At 38.7% G+C, this 17008-nt stretch overlaps 1 protein-coding gene across 1 annotated transcript in view; it reads left to right on the top strand.

The window, feature by feature from the left end:
- The window catches only part of prkcaa (protein kinase C, alpha, a), a 157566-nt gene that overhangs the window by 54851 nt on the left and 85707 nt on the right, over positions 1-17008 (top strand). The window lies entirely within an intron of this gene.

The raw sequence follows: 17008 nt of genomic DNA, 5'->3' as shown, positions 1-17008 counted from the left end.
AATTCACAGCAGGCTTTGACTGACACCATATTAAATGCAACATGCATGCTGTAAAATCTTTTAGTTCTAAGACTTTGTATAGCAAAATAAGTGACAACAATCCGGACTTTGTAAAAGTATAGGATCATTTCTTATAGTTGGTTTATAATTTGTAAAAACAAATGTTTAATATTTGTATTTATGTGTATTAATTTTCTGTATGCTAACCAATAGGGGTGTAACAATACACACATTTTTACACAAAAGTTGCTGCAGCAGGTATTTCAGTAAACTGGTATCTGCTTACTTAACCTGTGAACATGCTTTTGTTTTTGGGCGCTAGGCAGCATCTGAATCCATAAACACAAAAATCATGTGGTTTATTAGATTAAATGTGGTGGACATGATTATATAGTAACTCATCATTGTAAAAACATTCATGTCTGGCCATTCCTAGTATCCATGTACATGTTACCCCACATTCATACTGGCAGCAATTTTTTGTGTAATGTCACAGTTCACCTGTTGCTTGTAGGCATTGCAGATTTGAAGTTTTTATCTCTTGGCTTCATGAGCATGTTGCCAGAATTTAGCTGTAACCAACGTAAACAGAGAAATGTGTCTATCACTTTGTTTCCTTTTTATCCAGAACTGTCGCTGCTTGGTCTTTTTTGAAATGCCCACCTTTGTATAAGTGGAATGTTAAGAATGAACCTGAAATAGTAAGCTAGTACTAAACCAAAATTAATTTCCAAAGACATGACAGCATTACAGTATTGTTCAGCTATTAAATGCACAATTAATTCAAAACAAACAAAAATATTGTACTGTAATAATGAAGTTACTTAGGCAGCATACTATTGTACTGCATAGTGTGGTAATTCAACTCTAGCATTAGTGAATATACACACTATTTAGTATGCTAGTGTGTGGTTTAAAACACAGTCTGGAAGTTTAAGGCATCATATTCTTCATATTCTATATTGTTGATATTTACAGTATTTAAAATACAGTTAAATAGGTCAGTGAGACCACTGAAAATACTTGTAGTTTTGTCTGTTAAATAAGGTTCAACAAAACCCATATGTAGTGTGCTCCTAATGTACATGGTAACAAGGTAAACTTTGCTGCACCTACTTTGCAGCCCCCAATAAGTCACTTTGCCTCCTGTCACTGTACATAACTGTTTTTATACAGTAATAAGCTGCTTTATTGATGTGAAGTGTTGCTACTGGTTCAAAAGCATTGGACCCTGCGTGACCAGATATTATTTGGGTAGAGGTGTCTGTGTGCGTGTGTGTGTGTGTATGTGTGTGTGTTGGCAGAGCCTTGTAAATGGAGATGATATTTGAGTGTAGTTTGGCTTTTTATAGACCTCAGTGCATGCATCTGCCAGATATATACCACCCAACACACACGCACACTAACATGTGCACACACACATGCCTGGCACATTTCTGATATCTAGTAAATATTTAACACTACTTTAGTTGCAATGTAAAATTTTTACTGTGTTTATGTAATATTAAATTGTACTATTAGCATATACAGTACATTTTTCCCACCTATTCCAGCTTGTTTTGAACCTAGGGTGAAAAGTGTAGGGTCAGCCAATATATGGTTCCCCTGGAACGCGGTCAGTTAAGTGCCTTGCTTAAGGGCTGAACATTTACTGCTTGGCAGAGCTGGTTATTGAACCCTCAACCTTGAGATTTATAACCCTGAGCCCTTATCACTGAGCTACCACAGCTACCCCTGTCCTGGCTATTATTTCTATTGGTCCAGACTGGCTTTTCAAATTCTCGTGGCAACCTGAAAACTGTTTAGAACAATTATTAATTGTACATATGTTATGTTATAGCAGTTCTTTATTTATTTTTAAAAAATCCTTATGCACATTTGCATTATGTTCATTCTTAACATTGTATTTTAAATCTAAAATAAACGTTTTACATTTGTTAAATGATATGTTAAAATAAAGAAGCAACTTTTCTGGCACATAAATAAACAAAAAACATGTTATTTACCAATTTTACTATGTTGTAGCAATTAGTTCTATGTGTTAGCGTTATTGGTATGGTTGTAAGTTTTGGCACTAGTCACACATGTAAATAAACAAAAAAAACCATGTTATTTACTTTATTCACCACGTTGTTGCTCTTTGGGCATTTTGTTTTGTTAGCATTAGTTGTATGGTTGTAGGCTTTTGCACTAGTCACACACATAAATAAAAAGATACTGTACGTGTCATTTACCTAATATACCATGTTGTAGCTGTTTGTACTATTTGTTAGCATGGTGAGTTTTGACGCTAGTCACACATAAATAAACATAAAACATGTTATTTACTTTAACCACCATGTTGTAGCTGTTTGTGCTATTTGTTAGCATTATTGGTATGGTTGTGAGTTGTGGCGCTAGTCACACACAAAAATAAACAAACAAACATGTTGTAAATTAAGTGTTTTGCTATTTGTTAGCATTATTGGTTTGGTTATACGTTTTGGCACTCATCACACATGTAAATAAACATAAAACAACATTTTACTTTATGAACCAAGTGTTATTTACCTAATTTACCATGTTGTAGCTGTTCGTGCTATTTGTTAGCAAAGTATGGTTGTGAGTTTTGGCACTAATCACACATATAAATGAACAGAAAATATGTTATTTAAATAATATACCATCTTGTAGCTGTTTGCTATTTGTTAGCATTATTGGTATGGTTGGAAGTTTTGGCGCTAGTCACACATGTAAATAAACAAAATAACTTGTTATTTATCTAATTTACCATGTTGTAGCTGTTTGTGCTATTTGTTAGCATTAGTTGTATGGTTGTGAGTTTTGGCAATACTTGCATAAATAAACAGAAAACGTGTTATTTACCTAATTTACCATGCTGTAGCTATTTGAGCTATTTGTTAGCATTATTGGTATGGTTGTGAGTTCTGGTACTAGTCACACACGTAAATCAATGTTATTTGCTTTATTCACCCTGTTGTAGCTATTTAGGCTTTTTGTTTTGTTAGCATTAATGATTGTTAGTGTTGGCACTCGTCTAAGGTGTGTTAATAATGCAGCATTCATGCTGACCTCTGTAGCGCTAAACGTTAAGCCGCTGCTTGTGTTCATGCATCATTGATGCTGTGTGACAGTGAGAGTGTATCCTCCCTCCATATCCTTGCTACTAGCACTGATTTCTGTTAGCAGATTAGCGATAGCACTGAGTACATTAGCAGGAACTGGGATTACACTTCAGAAATACAAGTATTTAGGGCTTTTGAGCGATAATAATCTCTTTTGCTCTGGTTGTGGAACTGCACTATACACCGATTAGCCATAACATTAAAACCACCTCCTGGTTTCTACACTCACTGTCCATTTTATCAGCTCCACTTACCATATAGAAGCACTTTGTAGTTCTACAATTACTGACTGTAGTCCATCTATTTCTCTACATACCATTTTAGCCTGCTTTCACCTTGTTCTTCAGTGGTCAGGACCCCCACAGGACCACCACAGAGCAGGTATTATTTAGGTGGTGGATCATTCTCAGCACTGCAGTGACACTGACATGGTGGTGGTGTGTTAGTGTGTGTTGTGCTGGTATGAGTGGATCAGACACAGCAGTGCTGTCCACTGTCCACTCTATTAGACACTCTTACCTAGTTGGTCCACCCTGTAGATGTAAAGTCAGAGAAGATCGCTCATCTGTTGCTTTTGTTTGAGTTGGTCATCTTCTACACCTTCATCAGTAGTCACAGGACGCTGCCCACAAGGCGCTGTTGGCTGGATGTTTTTGGTTGGTGGACTATTCTTTTTGAGCTGCACAATTAACTGAATTTTTATCATATCTGACTTCATGTTAAAGTTGTGGTTGAGTTTAAACACGTGGATCTGGGTGTAACATTTGTTTATAACAATTATGTGGGTTATTTAATCAATCTCAGTTTAAAGGTAGAACTCTGCTCATCATCTTAAAATCATTACGATACTACTGTCAGGAAACACTTTAATAACAGACTGTGTCTTTGTTTAATATAATTAGCTTGTTTAGTTAGAGATCATAATGAAATCTACATTCAGAAAGCTGAACTGGTTTGGCTCGTGGTGTTTATGTTTATCCTGCTGTTCTACATTACTGCATCATGTTCATTATGTTTACCACACTGTTTTACATTAAAGCATAAAGACTTGTTGATTTGAAACTTGATGTGTTTTATATTGTCACAAGGTGTTATAAGCTTGTCAGTTATCTGTAAAAAGTAATTAGCAAAATATGCATCCCTAGGCTGGAATTACTCTGGATTGATTAGACAGTACAAACGTTAATTTTGATTGGTTATTCCTTTTTTAGGTTCTGAATGTACGGCTATCCAAAGCAATTCTGTATTTTAATCACATTGATACCTAAATATCCAGCAATGTTTTTGTACATCACATGTCTGTACATATCACGCAGCCCACAGTCACAGTCACAATTATATTATCGCCTCATCATGCTCATTGGTTGGCTGTTGTGTTGACGTAATTTAATGAATTGATGTAATTTGACTGATTGGATTTAATTGACTTAATGGATCTGATTAATTTCTTGATTGACTAGTAGATTGAATCATTCGATGAAGATAATTTGATTGACTGTTTGATTGATTGGCTGATTGGTTAGATTTTTGGTTTAATACATTGGATGAAGTAATTGATTGGCTGTTTGACCCAAACATATCTTTTACATAGAAAAACAAAACTGCTATTTTAGTTGTCTTTATTGATGTGATGAGTTGGTAGACCAACAGACTAGTTTATTAATTAATTGTATGGTGGATTGGTTGTTTAACTTTTAGATTTAATTGTTAGTTGTAGTTGGTTAACTAGTAGTTGTTTGATTAATTTAGTGGATTCAAGAGTAATCAATTTATTGCTTGTAGCTGTTTTTGTACTAGCTCTGTTGTTGTATTATTTTTTAACCCTGACATGTGAAATGAATACATGAATGATAAGTTCAGTAGTACAGTATTATACATAATTGAAAATCCAGTGAGGATAAATACAATAATAGAGCAACGACACATCAACCAGTGCACCATTAAGAATCTAATAAAACATTTAATCTCTCTCCCTCTCTCTGGGCGACAAGGTGGCTAAGTGAGTAGCCCTGTTGCCTCACAGCAAGAAGGTCCTGGGTTTGATTCCCTGGTGGAGCGGTCCGGGTCCTTTCTGTGTGGAGTTTGCATGTTCTCCCCGTGTCTGCGTGGGTTTCCTCCGGGTGCTCCGGTTTCCTCCCACAGTCCAAAGACATGCAAGTGAGGTGAATTGGAGACACTAAATTGTCCATGACTGTGTTTGATATTTAACTGATGAATCTTGTGTAATGAGTAACTACTGTGTCTGCCATGAAGTTTGTATAACGACGTTAAAATCCAAATAAACAAACAAACTCTCTCTCTCTCTCTCTCTCTCTCTCTCTCTCTTGCTTTTTTTGTCTTCTTTCTCTTTTTTGAGAATGTTATGGTGTATAAAAAGTAAATAAGGGACATTTGGAGCTGTCTGTGGCTGATTAAAGGAGGACATCTGAATCATCCTCTTTCATCCTCTTATTTGGTGAATGAGCAGTGGTCACAATGTCCGATTTTGTTCCAGAATATTTTTCTTTAGCTTTCTTTGGTCGCAGCAGAACTTAATTGGCCGCCGGTGAGCATGTCATGTTGTGAGTTTCAAGATGAATGATCTTCATTCAAAAGCAGAGAAAAAAATCTTTTAAGATGAACGATTTTGTCTGCAACAGCGAAATCAGGCCAGTTATTAACAATGTAGTTTTGACTTGGTGGGCAGTGGATCCCTGTGTGTTTGCGTCAGGTAATTCAATGCTCTACATACTGCATGGCTTACATTTAGTTCAGAAATACTGAGTATGTTTACAGAGATTTCTTATCCTATCTCCTGTCTCCCCACCACACTAATACCCACCTACTATACATCCCTACCCTCACCAATAACCCCATTCACCTCATCCACCCAATCCATTCATATAATCTGAACTATTTAATTTCTATCAAAATTCATTTAAGACTAATAAACTGACCATGATTGTACATGGCAGTTTATACCATCCCAGTTACTAAGTGGGGGCTTAAATCCTCGACTCTCTGATTGGTAGTCCAGACTGCTGCCTATACTTGATGTACCATGTGATACTTTCAATATATTCCATTGAATAGGCTGAATGTTTTTTGCATCTGGGAACAGTAGCACAATAAACCTCCCATTAAATCACATCCCATAGGTGTGAGATTCAGATTTGGCGACTGTGGAGACCATTTAAATGGCCTATACTACTAGATCCAACACTTGAAGCAATGCACATTGGGTGTGTTGGCTTGTGCCCTTAACAGGGGGTCTTTTCCTTACCTCCTATCTGCCACTTTTTGTGAGCCATGTCACTTTAGTCATAATTCACATCAGGCACTCTGGCAATGTAGCGGTAAATTACGCTAGCCCATTACCACTGGGATCCATGGTTAGAATTCACAGCTGTGCTATCTCTTGGTCAGGCTCTACATATAGACCTGATTGGCTATGTCTGAAGGGGAGCTGACTGAAGTCCGACGACCAGTCCTTCTTTTCAGTTGACTGGTAGTGGCTGAGTTTTTAGGGCTGTGTATGGTTGGCTGTAAGCTAGCTGTGTTTCTAAAGGTGACTAAAATACTAGATTTATTCTTTATTGAAATACTTACTCCTCTGCATGCTGGTTACGTCCCTAATGTTCCTGGTTATGTGATGTCACTAACATTCATGGCATAACAGTTATGAGGTTGTAGGATAATCTGGTGGAGTAAACCACCGGGACCTTTTCACTTCTACACTTCTTCTCAGATAATATTCTAATAGCAGTGGTTAGCTCAGTGGTTAAGGTACTGGACTAGTAATAAGAAGGTTGCTGGTTTAAGCCCCATCACTGCCAAGTTGCCACTGTTGGACCTGTAAGCAAGACCCTTAACTCTCAATTGCTCAAATTCTGTTCAGTCATAATTGTAAATTACTTTCTATCAGTTGTAGTTTAGTGGTGAAGCTACTGGACTAGTAATCAAAAGGTCGCTGGTTCAAGCCCCATCACTGCCAGGTTGCCACTGTTCGGCCCTTGAGCATCAATTGCTTAGACAATGTACTGTCACAGTACTGTAGATCGTTTTGGATAAAAGCGTCTGCTAAATTCTGAAAATGTGAATATTCCATCGTTTTGGACAAATAGATCAGACACCCACAAGCCACAATCATCCCATCACAAATGCGGAGTAAACACCGACCCATTAAAGACCTTAGCCAGCAAGAAAGATATTAAATAAATGAGAATAAAGAGCATACATGGGCGCTGTTAAATTGTCACTCAGTGTTATATAATGTGTAATTTTTTAATTACATGATGCCCCAATGATTTTCTGCATCCGAACTGGCTTAGACCGGATGGATATGTCTTAAGGGTAGAGTTGGGTTCTTGGCTGTGCAATGCTGCAATGACCTTAAAATCTCTGTCACTGTCCTGTTATAGCCTGTGGCATGTGGCATGTGCAGTCACATGTTAAATATAAATATGTTCAAACCATTCTCTATTTTAAATGCATAGTTTAATTATTTATGTATATTTTTATATTAATGTGGTCAGTTTAGAATTGTTTGATGCGTTGACAATATTTTATTTATTTTTTTTAATGCATTTTATCTTCTCGCCCATGCATTCTGCACAGGCGTCTCTTCTGCCAATCAGGGTCCTTACACAGTGTATGAAGACCCACCCACCCACACATAGTCCGGCCCCACCCTGTAGATACGGTGGCCAATTAGTATCTGCTGCAGGCACTGCCAATTATGCCTGCTAGATGGCGCCCAGCCGACCGGTGGCAACACCGAGTTTCGAACCGTGGAGTTCAGAAACTTGGTGCTGGTGTGCCAGCGGAATATCCCGCTGCACCACCTGGGTGCCTATGCGTTGACAATATTTTGTTATAAATTTGTCAATTATCAAAAAAATTACGGTCACTATTTAAAAACTATCTAGATTCCTAGGGAGTGCATGTCCCTATGCTATTCCTCCCAATCTAGTCGTATCCAATTACCCGATTCCATTACGCTTCCTCTCTGCTGATGGTGATCCATACTTCTGATTAAGGTGACACTTGTGCAGTAGCCTACTGCATCTTTTCACCTGCACGAGGCGAGTTCATATGCAGATCAGCTTTGTGTATGGAGAGCCACACCCTGTCCACATTATTCAGACTCTGTGCAGGCACCATCAACCAGCCAGCAGAGGTTGTAATTGCATCAGTTATGTGGTCCCTCTCCGGCTTCCCACCCTGTATTAACAACAATCCAATCGTTGTTCATGTAGTCGCCCAGCACAGCTGGATGGCACTCCTCTAATCTTTTTACCACTGCACCACCTGAGGGGCTGAATGTTTCTTAAAGTCCTGCTTACTGGTGGGATGTTATATAATTCTTTAAGAAAAATAAGCTTCCAGTGTTTTAATGGATTTAAGAAGTGGAGATCTACCTTACAGTCTGCATGAGAGAATCTTTTTCTATAGCTTCAGTACAGTTTAAATATGGTTATTCAGGGCTTTAAATAGTGCATTGTGGAAGCATGTTTATTCTATAATGTGGCAACACCTAGAGAAGGTGTTCCAGTTGCATTTGACCTATATATACATATAGTTGTAATAACACATTTCCTCCATTGTTTAAACATGTTTTACTTGTCTTCTTTATGAACATGATCGCATTGCATAAAAGTGACATCCTCTTTGCATATTGGCAGTAAATGGAACAGTTGGGTCAGTGTAACTGTAGGAAGGTTCTGGCAGTTGCTCTTATTGTTTTCTTTTCCTAAACAAAGCGTCACTGTAAATATGAATGTTTGTGTTCATGATACTATCAGCTGGAGCTTCAGGATGTTAGTCATGTAGTTTCTTTTAATGCATACAAGTCCCTAATACTACCATGTAGGCACACCAGTGATAAAGTAAAGAGTAAAATTAGGGCTGGGCAGTATGACCAATAATTTGTATCACAGTATTCTGATGGTTTTACTGTATATTATGGTATGTTTTATTTTTTGTATGACTGGGACTTTGTTTGTGTCTGTGGCTGATTTTACTGTCATATTTACATAGAATATAAAACATTTTAATTTAACCATGTATATAGTGAAGATTTTGAGTACGATAAGGTTTGCTTGGCCGCACAAAATGACACAATATATGATGGAATCAGTACGTGTGAAACAGGTGGAGTATATACAATGTTTATTATTAATATAATATTTAAGTATTATACAATTACACTTAGCTCTGCCTTTAACAAATAAAACAACGTTTGCAGTCTCGCAGTCACCACTGATGAAGTGCACAGTTATACCATTATGGTATAATTAGTGGAGGTATGACTCCACTGATTATACCGTAACAAACAGTTTCATATGACTTGCAGCCTATTGTAGTCTACAGCTGTTAAAAATTAACTGTACTACAGTATGGCAGTAAAAATGAAAAAAATCCATACCGTATGAGGAATCAAAGTCGTCATACCCAACCAAGCTCTAAGTAAGCTCTAAGTAAAAGATTGAACTACCTATGGTGCCTTTTATGTGTGGTAATGACCGTTACACCCTAAAGCATAGTCATTAACCTGCGATTTAATTAAGAGCTTTGTAATATCCATGTTTACACAAAATGATAGAACAAAAGGAGCTACACCATTCAGCCACAACATCAAAACCATTGACAGGTGAATTGAATAACATAGATTATCCTCTTACAATGACACTTGTCAAGATATACAATATATTATCCAGTAATTGATCAGTCAGTTCTTGAAGTGGATGTGTTGGAAGCAGTAAAATGTGCAAGTGCAAGGACTTGAAAGCTTTTGACAATGTCCAAATTGTGATGGAAAGACAACTAGGTCTTGAGGGTTCTTTCTGCCATGCAGGAGTTATCTAAAAATGGTCCAAGAAAGGACAACCAGTGAACTGATGACAGGATCATGAACACTTAAGTCAGGGGTGTCAAACTCACGGCCCGCCATGTCATTTGATCCGGCCCGCGAGAGCTTAAACGACTGTATGATTGTTGTGATGGTTCGAGTCGTTACAGAGACGCGCTTATAATTTAATGCGCTCCTGCGCCTTTAAGAGACAACGTGACATCGTAGTCATGGCAACTAACTTTAACCTTCGCTAAGAAGCCATGTGACTTTTACGGCAAAAGAACGCGGGGTAGCGTAGTTAGTAATGTAAACAATAATAAATAAATACAAATAATTATACTGCAATATAATACCCAAGCATTGTCTGTAAGTAGTGGCGTTTATATTCTCAGTTGTTAGTAAATGTTTAGTGAGTATATCACAGCGCTTAGTTACAAATTTACCGTAATTAAATACTGTTGTTACTGTTACTATAGCAATTAGTATCTTTACACACAATTTTAACTCATTATTTTACGTTTGGTTAAATCTCATATTGTACCAGATCTAACACTTGACTACAGCTGTGTGCTTTTACTGTATTAGGTTCTTTGTTTTTATTGTTTGTATTTTTACTTCATTTTGATGCACACAGCTGGGGAGCAAATAAACCGACTGTATTCTGAAGAGAGCTGTCTGTCTGTCTGTCTGTCTGTCTGTCTGTCTGTCTGTCTAGCTGAGAAAGGGGGATAAAGTATTAGTGAGGGCAGAATGATTGTCTTAAAAATACACTGTAAAATCCTACATTAACTGCATCTTTCAAAATGCAGGCTGATTTTGTGACCTGCAAAGTGACACATCCCACCAGTAGATGATGTTACACATATTTACACATGATCCTAAAATGTACAAAAAAATTATTAAGAAAATTAAGCATGAGGAGGAAATTTAATGAAAGTGAAAACAAGTTTGTGCTTCAGGAAGAGAAACCGGTGCGTCTATTGTGTTATGAGGCTGTGTCTGTGGTAAAGTAGAACAATATAAATGCAGAATTCAGCCTCCAAGAAAAACAGCAATGTGACTGCAATCACAGCAGGATACGTTACAATCGGCCCTTTGAGGGCCACCATAATGCTGATGTGGCCCTCGGTGACACCCCTGACTTAAGTCTTACTAAAAAGCATTTTACACATTGACTTCACATGATGATAAACTTATTAATTCCTAATTACTGTAAATATCGAAAAACTTTTCATAGCTGTGTGGACCGAGGCAGGGGACCAGGCACTTTGATCAACGGATAAAAAAACAGAGACTACATAGATTGTAAAACAGATGATTTCAAACTGTAAATGTAAGTATGCAGCTTTGAAGAGCTTTACACAGATTTACTGCTGATAATTGGAATACTCACTCATTCACTCACTGTCTTAACTGCTTATCCAATTAGGGTCATGGGGGGTGCTGCAGCCTATCCCAGCTTTTCAATGGGCGCAAGGCACACAGTAACACCCATCGCAGGGCATAATCGGAATACATTTATTTATTTATTAGGATTTTAATTTCATGTTTTACACACTGTGTTTACATTTATGACAGGACAAGTCATTACTGCTTACACAAAATGCATCAGTTTAGGTCTTAATATCAAACACAGTCATGGACAATTTTGTATCTCCAGTTTACCTCACTTGCACGTCTTTGGACTGTGGGAGAAAACCGGAGCTACTGGAGAAAACCCACACAGACGCGGGGAGAACATGCAAACTCTAAACAGAAACGACCTGGACTGCTGTGAGGCGACAGAGCTACCCACCGAGCCACAGTGCCACCCTAATTGGAATACAAAGTAGTAAAGCACTAGGTAGATCTGTAATGCATAGATAAATTTAGCTAAATATCTCAGTGGTATATATAGCTTTTTTAATTCCCTGCACAGTAGTTATGACCATAAATGTTATATAGAATACACTCCTGCAATGATAGCTTTCTCCCAAGTGATCCTGGGTATGGACCAGAGGATTCAAACCAAGTGCTTTTAATTAGACTGCTCGAAAAACAGTTTAATTGGAGTCTATGTTTGGAACAAACTCAATCAGAATGAGAAAAGTCTTTGGCTGTTAAACATACAAACTAAAGTAATAGCAGGTTTTAAATGAGAGGTAAATGAGCCCTGTCTAACACCACTGCTTAGTGTTTAAACTCAAAACTGAGATTAAGTTTGAATCCCAGCAGAGCCACCGACCTGGGCAGGTATCCACACAAACACAATTGGCTGGGACTGGTCTGGGCACCTGTGCGAGTGGTGGAGAGTCACATGTAGCTTAGCATGGCTCTTCATACATGATATGACTCTGTCATGGGTGTCTGGGTGTGTGGTGATCTGGCTCTCCTTGATCAGCTTGGGGATGTGCAAGCGGCGGCGAATTCACAATCAAGAGTTGGTAACAACTAGATTGGAAGGTAAAGGTGGATAAGTCAGGAAGAAATTGAGCTTTGTTTTCTCTTAACTGTGTACATTTCTTAAAACTCATTTTATAAAATGCATACAAAATATATGAATTAAGAAAAAATGGATGCTTTGGCTACAGCAGGATAGACCTCCTGTTTAATACATCCCATGATGAAGGCTGAACTTGCTGTATCAGGCTGAATGTGGACCAGAGGAGATGCGCTGTGTCAGCTGGCAATCCACCATCTATTTTCTATACAGTGTGCTCAAAATAGTAACCACACTACACTGATCAGCCATAACATTAAAACCACCTCCTTGTTTCTACACTCACTGTCCATTTTATCAGCTCCACTTACCATATAGACGCACTTTGTAGTTCTACAATTACTGACTGTAGTCCATCTGTTTCTCTACATACTTTTTTAGCCTGCTTTCACCCTGTTCTTTAATGATCAGGACCCCCACATGACCACCACAGAACAGGTATTATTTAGGTGGTGGATCATTCTCAGCACTGCAGTGACACTGACACTGACATGGTGGTGGTGTGTTAGTGTGTGTTGTGCTGGTATGAGTGGATCAGACACAGCAGCGCTGATGGAGTTTTTAAATACTGTGTCCACTCACTGTCCACTCTATTAGACACTCCTACCTAGTTGGTCCACCTTGTAGATGTAAAGTCAGAGACGATCGCTCATCTATTGCTGCTGTTTGAGTTGGTCATCTTGTAGACCTTCATCAGTGGTCACAGGATGCTGCCCACGGGGCGCTGTTGGCTGGATGTTTTTGGTTGGTGGACTATTCTCAGTCCAGCAGTGACAGTGAGGTGTTTAAAAACTTCCTCAGCATTGTTGTGTCTGATCCACTCATACCAGCACAACACACACTAACACACCATCACCATGTCAGTGTCACTGCAGTGCTGAGAATGATCCACCACCCAAATAATACCTGCTCTGTAGTGGTCCTGTGGGGGTCCTGACCATTGAAGAACAGCATGAAAAGGGGCTAACAAAGCGTGTAGCGAAACAGATGGACTACAGTCAGTAATTGTAAGACTAGAAAGTGCTCCTATATGGTAAGTGGAGCTGATAAAATGGACAGTGAGTGTAGAAACAAGGAGGTGGTTTTAATGTTATGGCTGATCGGTGTATATTAGGCGGTGTGGTATTTGGGACTAAGAAGCCAAACTTTGCTCGGTCTTTACACTCATACAGCAAGTTCAGTTAAATGTACATGAAAATGAGTGGGGTCTTCGACAGTGTAAGGGCCCTGGTTAGTAGCCTGAGGTGCCTGTACAGAGGTGGAAGAACGTGGAGATTACTGTGTGCGCAAGACAGGCCTCATGTGCGAATTCACTGAAGTACAGGTGAATAAGAAGTGATCGGTGACCTGGACACGTATCAGTGGGACTGTGTGTCAGGCAAATACATCCTCCTCAAACGTGAATGAGGCAGTGGAAGACTAATTGGCTACGCTAAATTGGTAGGAAAAGAGAAAAATGCATCAATAAAATTGTTCGAACTATTCTGCTGCCAGTGTTTGTCTATGAATTTTGCATGACGTGTATAATGGAGTTAAGAGTCCCGCATGACCATCACTCAAACTGGTACTTCTGTACTATTCCCCATAATCGTGCTCACTCTCTCCCTGAGCCAGGCTTCCTTATTGAAGCTTTCCATGCTTCAGTTATTCTATTATCAGTCCATTAGCTTCCTCTGATCTGGAGGATGTTGGTGATGTTGGTGCTGGTCCGACTGAAAGGAAAATGATGTTTTTCAGCTAATGTCTCCACTTATGTGTAACAGCAGACCATAATAATCAATACCACTTGTTTATTTTATTTTATTTATTTAGTTTTGCTTTTTAAATCAACCCATTCTTTTCCGTAGTTAAAAATATAATATTATTATATATCTATTATGTAATTAATGTCCTTGTGTAGCTGCCTTTGTTTTTTCTATGCAGTAGACCCTTGAGTTACGAACGGTTTAACATACGAACATTTTGGGATATGAACGATCTGTTTCAACTTAACGTACAAACAAATTTCGGATTACGAACCGAAGCTCCCGAAACACTTGACGCCACGAACAAGTTGACTCTGAGGGTCTCTCTCTATATATATATATACAGTGAGCGAACATTCGGACAGCGGATGGTGTTTTTTCGGTGTTGTCTTTATATTTTGTAAAATTCTATATTAAAATGTCCCCAAAGAAGGTGCAGAGAAAGCTTAGTGGTGAGAAAATGAACAAATCTATTACTATTTGTTGTTGTATAATTACTCCTGCCAGTATCTGTCACTGTGTATCAGACAGAGGGGGCAGTGAGTGAGAGAAAAGAAGGAAATTGCTGAGTAAAGTATTCTTTCTTTCGTGCAATTACACCTACAAAATACAACACTATTGAAATAAAGAAGGAAATAATAGAGAAATATGAGAGTTATTGTTGTTTCTGGTAGATACACTTTATAAAAAAAGAAGGAAATGTATTATGGTGTATGGTACAGCACACATACTGTACTGTGTATTGTTGTTTAGTATTGTTTATAACAGGAATGTCTATTTTATAATTTAAGATTTAAGGGGAAAATATACTTGTATTTATAACAAAAAAGACCATTTAAGACATTAGAAAGGTTAGGTAAGGGGGAGGTTTGGGAGGTCTGGCATGGATTAATTCTATTTACATTATTTCTTATGGGAAAAGTAGGTTTAACTAATGAACATTTTGACTTAAGAACAGCCCTTCAGAACCAATTAAATTCGTAAGTCAAGTCCACTGTATTTACATTAATTTAACATGCAGCATTAACACCTTTAAAGAATGTGTTGGCTGTCCTTAAATATCTGTAGTTATCAAATATGTAGCATTAGGTTTATAAACTTTTTTGTCCATCATTAATATTAGGTTAAACGTTGACCGGCTGTGACTCAATCCACCATCTATTTACTATACAGTGTGCTCAAAATAGTAACCACACTACTAGTGAAAACGAAATTATCTCACTATATATTAGGCACTGTGGTATTTGGCACTAATGCCAAAGGGGGGTTTCACACTACACGATCTATCACCAACTGGAATCACAGGCGAGCTTCTCTGGTCTCCCAAAATATGTTTTGTCACGAAAACATATGCGATGTTTGGTGTCCAAATGATGTCCAAAAATGCACATCAACAGGTAGTGAGTGATCAAAGTTGTCTGTGCGCTGAAGTGCAGCATAAAGTCAAGTAGGAAAAATAAATGAATCTGAGTGGATTGGGCTACATGGCCAGCAGGGTTTGTTTGTTCTGTAGTGAGTTCGAGGTTAATAAATATTTTTGGCAATGCAACGTTGGTGTTATGTTTTGTAGAGAACGATAAGGTCAGAAATAATGTAAAACTTGTGTGTGCCGATGTATTCTGATAGAAACTATACTATGCCCCTGTCCCACCTTTTTACCACTTCTCCCCTGCGTTTCCCCTCACCCCGTATCTTGCGTTCTTATTGGCTGTTTGACACCGCACTCCTTGCCAGTCGGCCGACTCATATTCAGATATTTAGCAAGCTAGATATTTATCTTCAGTCGCCGAGCGCTCTTCAAGCCGCTCGGATCGAGTCGTTGAACAGTTCACACATAGCGATTGAGAGCCGAGTTTCGATCGCCACTGGACTCTAGAGGAGTGGAGACGTATTCTCTGGAGTGACGAATCATGCTTCTTCGTCTAACAATCCGATGGATGAGTCTGGGTTTGGCGGTTGCCAGAAAAACAGTACTTGTCTGACTTCATTGTGCCAGGTGTAAAGTTTGGTGGAGCGGGGATTATGGTGTGGGGTTGTTTTTCAGGTGTTGGGCTCGGCCCCTTAGTTCCAGTGAAAGGAACTCTTAATGCTTCAGCATACCAAGAGATTTTGGACAATTTCATGCTCCCAACATTGTGGGAACAGTTTGGGGATGGTCCCTTCTTGTTCCAACATGACTGCGCACCAGTGCACAAAGCAAGATCCATAAAGACATGGATGAGCGAGTTTGGTGTGGAAGAACTTGACTGGCCTGCACAGAGTCCTGACCTCAACCCGATAGAACACATTTGGGATGAATTAGAGCGGAGACTGTGAGCCAGGCCTTCTTGTCCAACATCAGTGTCTGACCTCACAAATGCGCTTTTGGAAGAATGGTCAAAAATTCCCATAAACACACTCCTAAACCTTGTGGAAAGCCTTCCCAGAAGAGTTGAAGCTGTTATAGCTGCAAAGGGTGGGCCGACATCATATTAAACCCTGTGGATTAAGAATGGGATGTTACTCAAGTTCGTATACGTGTGAAGGCAGATGAGTGAATACTTTTGGCAATACAGTGTACGTTCCATGTGTGTAATTAGTTGTGTATCGTTTAGTTTTGGAAGAAGAAAACTTTGAGGTGCTTTATCCCTGCATTTGATGCCAACCATACTTTCTACTTCAGATCTCCAGAATCATGCGGAGGGATTTAATGAGGCGTGATGGTTTCGTGTTCCCTACATGCTCCACGCTCCCTCGGGTTCTCATCATTATTGTAACTCGTCCGTAATGAGCCGCGCATGTTTGTGTGTTTGCCGTTCAGGCAGAAGCAATTGTATTAAAGTGAACC

Source organism: Trichomycterus rosablanca, chromosome 6, assembly GCF_030014385.1.
Source record: "Trichomycterus rosablanca isolate fTriRos1 chromosome 6, fTriRos1.hap1, whole genome shotgun sequence".
NCBI classification, from domain to species: domain Eukaryota; kingdom Metazoa; phylum Chordata; class Actinopteri; order Siluriformes; family Trichomycteridae; genus Trichomycterus; species Trichomycterus rosablanca.
Note: the sequence above shows the minus strand (reverse complement) of the source record. Positions and strands in the feature narration are given on the sequence as shown.